Source organism: Brassica oleracea, chromosome C2 (genome assembly GCF_000695525.1).
Source record: "Brassica oleracea var. oleracea cultivar TO1000 chromosome C2, BOL, whole genome shotgun sequence".
Taxonomy (NCBI): Eukaryota; Viridiplantae; Streptophyta; class Magnoliopsida; order Brassicales; family Brassicaceae; genus Brassica; species Brassica oleracea.
In genome coordinates, this window is record NC_027749.1 from 894,755 (window position 1) to 902,926 (window position 8,172).

Sequence of the window (8,172 nt, forward strand, 5' to 3'; positions counted from 1 at the left end):
CCAATTCACCCAACAATTTTTCAAATAAGATTTTAACTACAAAATTAGTTTGCATGTACAATATATTATAGTTTCTTTTAAAAAAATATTTTTTGTTGTTCTTAACAATATCTCAAAATATTTTTTTCTCTATTACGTAGGTCCAATTTAATTTGACTTCCATATACATTTTAAACTTAGAAATAAAATTAAAAATTATGTAAAATAGTATTATTACATAATAATGTTCTAAAAACAAAATTTGTTACAAATTTTTTAGTAATAACAATATAAGCCACTTAAATATAGGCATTATAGAGTTATATAATACATATAAATTACATTAATTTAGTATAAATTTTGTTATATAAACTTAAATGTTTTAGTATATGAAGATAAAACCCAAGATCTAGTTTTGGTTAAGATAAAAGTATTGGTCTTGTTGAATGATGAAATGATCAGATCAAATACGTTCATTGAAAGGAATAATTACCGTGATATATCTATTTGTACTAATATGCATGTACAAATAAATTTAGGACAACTTATGATGATTTTTGCATCTCCAATAAAAAGACTTTACATTTTTGGGGGATAAAAGTACAAGTTCCATATGATGGTAAGTTTAACTTATCGTCGACTCTCAGTTAATCTAGAGCATTATATCCAATAATCTATAAAATTAATTGACTCAAATCTACATTAGAAAAAGAAATATTGTTTAGATATATTAGTTAATATATCCATTGACTTGGAACTGAGTGTGTAAACACGTAAAGTGCTCAGGGCAAGTTGATCATAAACATAGTACACTACAGATCAACAAAGAGAGATTTCTTGTCTCCCACAATTTCACCTGGAGATCATCGAAAAGCCACAAGCCTAGAAACCAAAACCACTATGCATATGTATACCATTTTCCTTCTTATATTAATAAACATTACTAAATGTTACTTTGAAAAAAACTATATGTAAATGAATCCTGCTTTTTCGCTGCCCTCTTTTTGCCACGAAAGTGATGTCTTTTCTCCAAAAGCTGAGATATATAATAATAACATTATATGGCTTTGGTGATGTGTTTCAATATTGATCATAAATGCTAAATCAGCATCCATGAATTATGATCCGTTTTCAAACTCTAACATTTACATATTCAAAATTGTTTGAAATACTCATTTTTCTTTTTAGAAAATCATTAAATAGTTTTCAATACAAAAGAACTTTGCAGACAGCTATTTGGTTTGAGAAGATGAGTTAGCTACCCATGTCATGGCAGACAACCTGGTACGTTTGCATCGGTCCGCGTTTTCATAGTTTATGGGTCAAAAATGGTAGCACGTGAGATAACTGCGGAACAACTTCGGTCCGATTCTAATAACAATAAAAACATATAAATACATATATAGAGAGATTTTTTTATTATTAACGGCGGTGCGGTTCATCACCATTCGAAACTTATATTTGGTTTTATATTCCATGACTCCGAATTTTAATATTATATTTTTATTCTTTAGATATAACGTTTTGACATATGAATTTATGATATTAGGTCAAGTATTTTGACTCAATAATGATCCAGTGAAATCACAGTGTGAACGTCGTATTACATATACTATCTTATTCAGTTTGTTGGAATCTCTCGGAATGTACAAAATATTTTTGGGTAAGGTTAAACAAATCTTTAAGCACCACCAATGGAATAATATTCAATACAATAATCCAAGTGGTACCGAGATATTAATTTACAATTGTATTTACTCTTTCATATTTATGTTCTGTAAAGCTTTTCTCGAATCTTGACAGCCCATTGTAGTAGTTCTAAACTGTAGATGTGCGAATGATCATCTCTATATAAACCACACCATATTCGTTGGATAATCATTACTTTTATAAATAAAGATGATTTCAGTTATAATTTTTTTTTTGAAGTTTTAAGTTATGAAATGATCTCTTATATATAATCTCAAATTCCTTTTCGAATTAATATAGATGTTTTTTTTTTTTGTAAAAGGGCTTTCAATTAATATAGATGTTTATATCCCAATATTTATGTTTTTATTGGAACATGCGATTTTTGTGTACCACGCCTTGTTTCTATTCACATTTTGCTTAACTAATGATCGTAAGTCAACTACATGTGTCTATATGGTAACGTGGATGTTTATAGCTAATCCACATGATTACTATTTTACTTCGTAATTTTTCTTAAAGGGCATCATTTTATATATTTACTACTACGCATGCAGGACCTTAAAAATTGAATTACGTTTTTCCTTTTTGCAAAGTATAGTGTTTACCCGCACGTCGTGGACTCATGGTATTTCTAAGTTTCTCCATAAAATCTGGAGTTCCGATTTACTGAATATCAAATATATGTAAAAGATGAATAATATTATAAAAACACTTTGTCTTCCCATCATACCATTGAACGCTTTACACACACCTACACTGCTCTACACATCTGAGAAGTTTTTTTTTGACAAAGAGCATTTGAGAAGTTTTTGTTTATAAAACATTTGAGAAGTTATATATATCTGTGTATATGTTTTTAATAAATGTAAGCATTTAATTCAATAATTTTTTTATACCTGATATATTTTTACAAGCACCAAAGAAAGCTTTGTATTTTGGGTATTTTAAAGAAAACCCTAGAATACAAAACTTTCTTTCATGCTTATAGGGATATATTGAAAGCCTTCGAAAATATTTCTGACATTAGAATTTCTTTAAAAATCTACCAAAAGCCTTTTTACGACTGATTTAGGAAAACTGTAACTTTTTTGTTAAGTTAAGAATTTTAGCAGATTTTTTTTTGAGGAAAAAATTTAGCAGAATTTTCTTCTTCTACTGTTAACTAGGGAAACATTTCTGTTAAAATAACATGGATATGTACTACTAGCATATTAGGATAGTAGGAAGAAACGAATACTCTTTTTAATAAATGTGGGAAGAAATGAATACAGTTCCTCTTAACTTGTTTTGCTCCAAAACTATGGGCTGGTTAGAGCTATTTTATTAATCAATGCGTAATTAGGTCATCTAAATGTTCTGACTTGGATCGCACTTGGAATCAAGCTTCCAGTCTTTTATTTTAATTTTGTTCCCAACTAAAAATATTCGCACGTAGTTTTATGCATGGTCTAATCATAATAAAGTAAAAATCCTCGACTAAGTACAAATTGATTATCGATATATATAATTGTTTTTTTAAAACTTTGGAATTTTATCTGTTTGTGAAAATAACATTTCTAGTTAATCATCCCTATTATGCACTACAACGTCAAAACCCTAAACGGCAATTAAATGCAAAGATGTACATATGTAAAATTACAAACGAAAGGTTCGTGTTATTGAAAAAAACATGAAAATGACAAAGTCAGAATGTAAAGAAACCCCTAAATCGACCGCACAAAAACTATAAGTAGTTAACAGTAAATCCACCTTGGCTAGGATATTTCTAAAGAAACATGACTTCATTATACATCGGCTAAGTTCTTTTTCCGACAAAAGCTATACTAAACTACAAAGATCCGGATCTTAGAGCCAATTCGAAAGAATCAAATTAACATAAATCATAGCAAAAGACTGAGTCCTATCATCTCCTACAAATTTGTCAGCCGTTATGTTTTTTGCCTTCGGAATATGTTGAATGATTACAACGATGAAATTATTCCAGATGCATAGTGAAAACCAGTGAGTATTCTGATGTACACACTATTTTCGCTAATTGAGAACATTCACCCGCAAACACCATTGGCTAAGATATTTTCTAAAATGATTAAGATTTAAAATTTTAATTAATTACGCACATATGCTGATATATATGATAAATTTTTGTAAAAAAGTGGGGTTTTCAATGGCTTAATTAATCTGTCCTCTAGATCTTCCCTCGCCATCATAGTCTGCATGAAATATTGTATTTCTGGTCTATGAGCTTAACCGAATAGGCCAATGTTTCAGGCCCATTAAAAAAAATTAGACATGAGCCTAGACCTCATATGATGATAATGACTCACCTCAACTACTACCTTCGAGGGTTTCATCTTGTCATCAATAATACGATTCAGATACAAGCTTCGTTGACAAGAGGAAGATCGAAGGTAAGACGATTATCTTCGTATGCATCAAGCATTTTCTCGGGAAGACGAAGTGTTTTGGGGTTTTCGATTATTTAGGGTTAGGGGTTTAAACATGCGAAGCACAGTTTATATATAGATCTCTCAGCGAGGCGCAGTTATTAAAAAAACACTCTCTACACAAGACATTCATAATTAAGGCTCTCTCATCTAACCCTAATTTAGCGAGAGAAAGTCTCCAGATCTCATCGTGGAACCATGGGCGAAGAAGGCGAGACCATTGAGTTTTATTCCGGTAAGATCTCTCTCCATCTCTTCTTACCCGAAATTGTTTGTTAGATATCGATACGTCATAGTATAATAAAACATGGAGAAAACGTCTAAGAAGACGTGGAATAGGATTACAATCTCTCCTGATGAGATCTATCGCTCTATCCAATCAGCTCTTGTTAAAATGGGTTCTAGTGATAGGATTACAATCTGGGCTTATGTCAATGATACCAAGAAAACGTCTAAGAAGACGTGGGATTCAAGAATCTACTTTCTTCCCGGAGGTGATTTCCAAACTTTTTCTTTACAGCTACTGTGTAGTCTTTTATACTCTCACTTCCATTTGATAATATATTTCTTTCTTTTTTCCAGGGGATAAAGCATCAAGGCGTGTTAGAATGTTGAATGACATTTTTCTATTGCTAAAGGACTCTCCTTATTTGAACAGGCCCTATGAAGCAAGTTTGGTCCTAGTCTCAGATCAATTCAAACATGACGCTTATTACATCGAGATGCTTCGAAATTTGAAGCTCATACATTACTATGTTATTTTAGTAACTCCGACTGAGGACATCAACAAGCCAGAAAGCCCTGAATGGCCAGGATCGCTAATAGATATAGGAGGATGGTGCCCTTTTAATGATGAAACAAGCGAACCTTGTTCCAAAAAGTATAAAGGCGGCTGAAGAAACACCTTAGGGGTCGTCGGATTATTACTCTCTTTTACCTTTTTTTGTCTTATGTGCTTCCTTTAGTTTGGCTTAGTGTTTTGAATTTCGTTATGCTTGTGCTTCAATGTGTGTGGTGTTATAACCCCCTGTGATGCACCACTTACGTATGTTCGCTATATGTGCGAGGAATAAAAAAAAAATATTCGGTTTGTTACCTTTTTAATTTTATAGATATACATACTGCAACATCTTCTATAGAGATAGGGGCTGATCATGCTATGCCTTTAATGTATCATCCACATATGATTCACGTATATATTGCTTTTGTTAAAATGATACATCTACATTTCTTTTTGGTAAATATGAACGTGAATCACATGATACATGAAGAAATACATGATTTTATTAAAGAGATAGCATTATACATTTATACCAATCGTTCACGTGGGTTTGGGTCGATCACTTTCGCTGATCGGGGTCGATCACTTTCGCTGATCGCCTGGCGATGGAGGAGTCCATCAGAGAGATGCATGGAAGGGACTTTGGTGATCGGGTCATCTCAGTGAACAGAGCTGAACTAAAAATGGGGCGAGATGATGGGAAAGTCACGGCTCTAGAGTTGGTGGCAGAGACAGTGGCTATTCATTTGCTGGCAAGGGAAGCTTTGGTGGCCGTGTTGACTGTTATACCGACCGTGACCGATATGACGTTACGATGGTGGTAGAGACAGGTTTGACAGCAGAGAAGCCTACTTCCCCCGCTGATCGGTTTGCAGGCGGTGATAGATACAGCCGTGGACCAGATTGATGGATATCGATACGTCCTAAGGCGTTTTTTTGTTAGATATCTTTATTTTAGTAAAATTCGTTTATGCCTTGTCCTTTTTTATTTCTTTTTCTAAAAAAGGATGTAACACTCGTGTTCTGGAACATAGATTTTGAAATTTTTTTAAAAAATATGAAAATACTGTTTTAATGCATAGTTACATCATTCACTAACATACGATGAATGTCAAAGACATATCGATTTTACTAAAATAAAGATATCTAACAAAATTGGAACCTTTGTTGTCTCCGTTTTTCTAGAGAATATCGATTTTATAGTGGTAAGTCTACCAATTTAAGGAGTATTATGAAGTTTTACTATATTAATTGACAAAAAATTAAAACGATGTCCATGTACCATGAAATAGAGTTTAATATACATTAATACAAATATAGAATATGTTTAGAAACTTTAAAACAACACTAAAGATCACAGGCTTCAGTATATGGAACATTTACCGAAAAAATAAGTATATAGAGCATATGTTAACACATAGATTTTGAGAAAAATTCAAAAATATGAAAATACTTTTTTTATGCATAGTTGCATCATTCACTAACATATGATGAAGGTCAAAGAGGTTTGAATCTTTTGTTGTCTCCGTTTCTCTAGAAAATAGTGATTTTATAGTTATTAGTCCACCAGTTTAAGAAGTATTATGAAGTTTTACTAAATTAATTGACAAAAAACTAAAACGATGCCCATGTACCATGAAAGAGAGTTTAATATACATTAATACAAATGTAGAATATGTTTATAAATTTTAAAACAACACTAAAGATCATAGGATTCAGTATATAGAGCATTTACCGAAAAATTCAATATTTTCGTAGGGGTTAACACATAGATTTTGAGAAAAATTCAAAAATATGAAAATACTTTTCTTATGCATAGTTGCATCCTTCACTAACATATGATGAAGGTCAAAGAGGTTTGAAACTTTTGTCGTCTCTATTTTTCAAGAGAATAGCCATTTTATAGTGGTTAGTCCACCAATTTAGGGAGTATTACGAAGTTTTACTAAATTAATTGACAAACAATTAAAACGATGTCCCTGTACAATAAAATAGAGTTTAATATACATTAATACAAATGTACAATGTGTTTAGAAATTTTAAAACAATACTAAAGATCATAGGATTCAGTATATTGAGTATTTACCGAAAAATTCAATATTTTTGTAGGAGTTTTTTCACATAGATTTTGAGAAAAATTCATAAATATGAAAATACTGTTTTAATGCATAGTTGCATCATTCACTAACATATGATGAACGTCAAAGAGGTTTGGGACCTTTGGTGTCTCCGTTTTATCTAGAAAGTAGTGATTTTATAGTGGTTAGTCCACCAATTTAGGGAGTATTATGATGTTTTACTAAATTAATAGACAAAAAAATAAAATGATTCCCATGTACCATGAAAGAGAGTTTAATATACATTAATACAAATGTAGAATGTGTTTTGAAATTTTAAAACAACACTAAAGATCATAGGCTTCAGTATAAAAACTCAATATTTTCATTGGGGGGGGGGGTTAACACATAGATTTTGAGAAAAATTTAAAATATGAAAATATTGTTTTAATGCATAGTTGCATCCTTCACTAACATATTATGAAGGTCAAAGAGGTTGGAAACATTTGTTGTCTCCGTTTTTCTAGAGAATAATGATTTTATAGTGGCCATTCCACCAATTTAGAAAGTATTATGAAGTTTTAATATATTAATTGACAAAAAATTAAAAAGATGCTCTTGTACCATGAAAGGAAGTTTAATATACATTAATACAAATGTAGAATATGTTTGGAATTTATAAAACAAAACTAAAGATCATATGCTTCAGTATATAGAACATTTACCGAAAAACTCAAATGTAGGGAGCATTTACCGAAAAACACATAGAATTTGAGAAAAATTCAAAAATATTAAAATACTGTTTTAATGCATATTTGCATCTTTCACTAACATATGATGAAATTCAAATAAGTTTGGAACTTTTGTTGTCTCCGTTTTTCTACAAAATAGCGATTTTATAATGGTTAGTTCACCAATTTAGGGAGTATTATGAACATTTACTAAATTAATTGAATTGACAAAAAAATTAAAACGATGCCAATGTTCCATGAAAGAGAGTTTAATATACATTAATTCAAATTTAGAATGTGTTTAGAAATTTTAAAACAACACTAAAGATCATAGGCTTCAGTATATAGAGCATTTACCAAAAAAATCAATATTTTCGTAGGGGTTCAAAAATATGAAAATAATGTTTTAATGCATAGTTTGATCATTCACTAACATATGATGAAGGTCAAAGAGGTTTGGAACTTTTGTTGTCTCCGTTTCTCTTGAA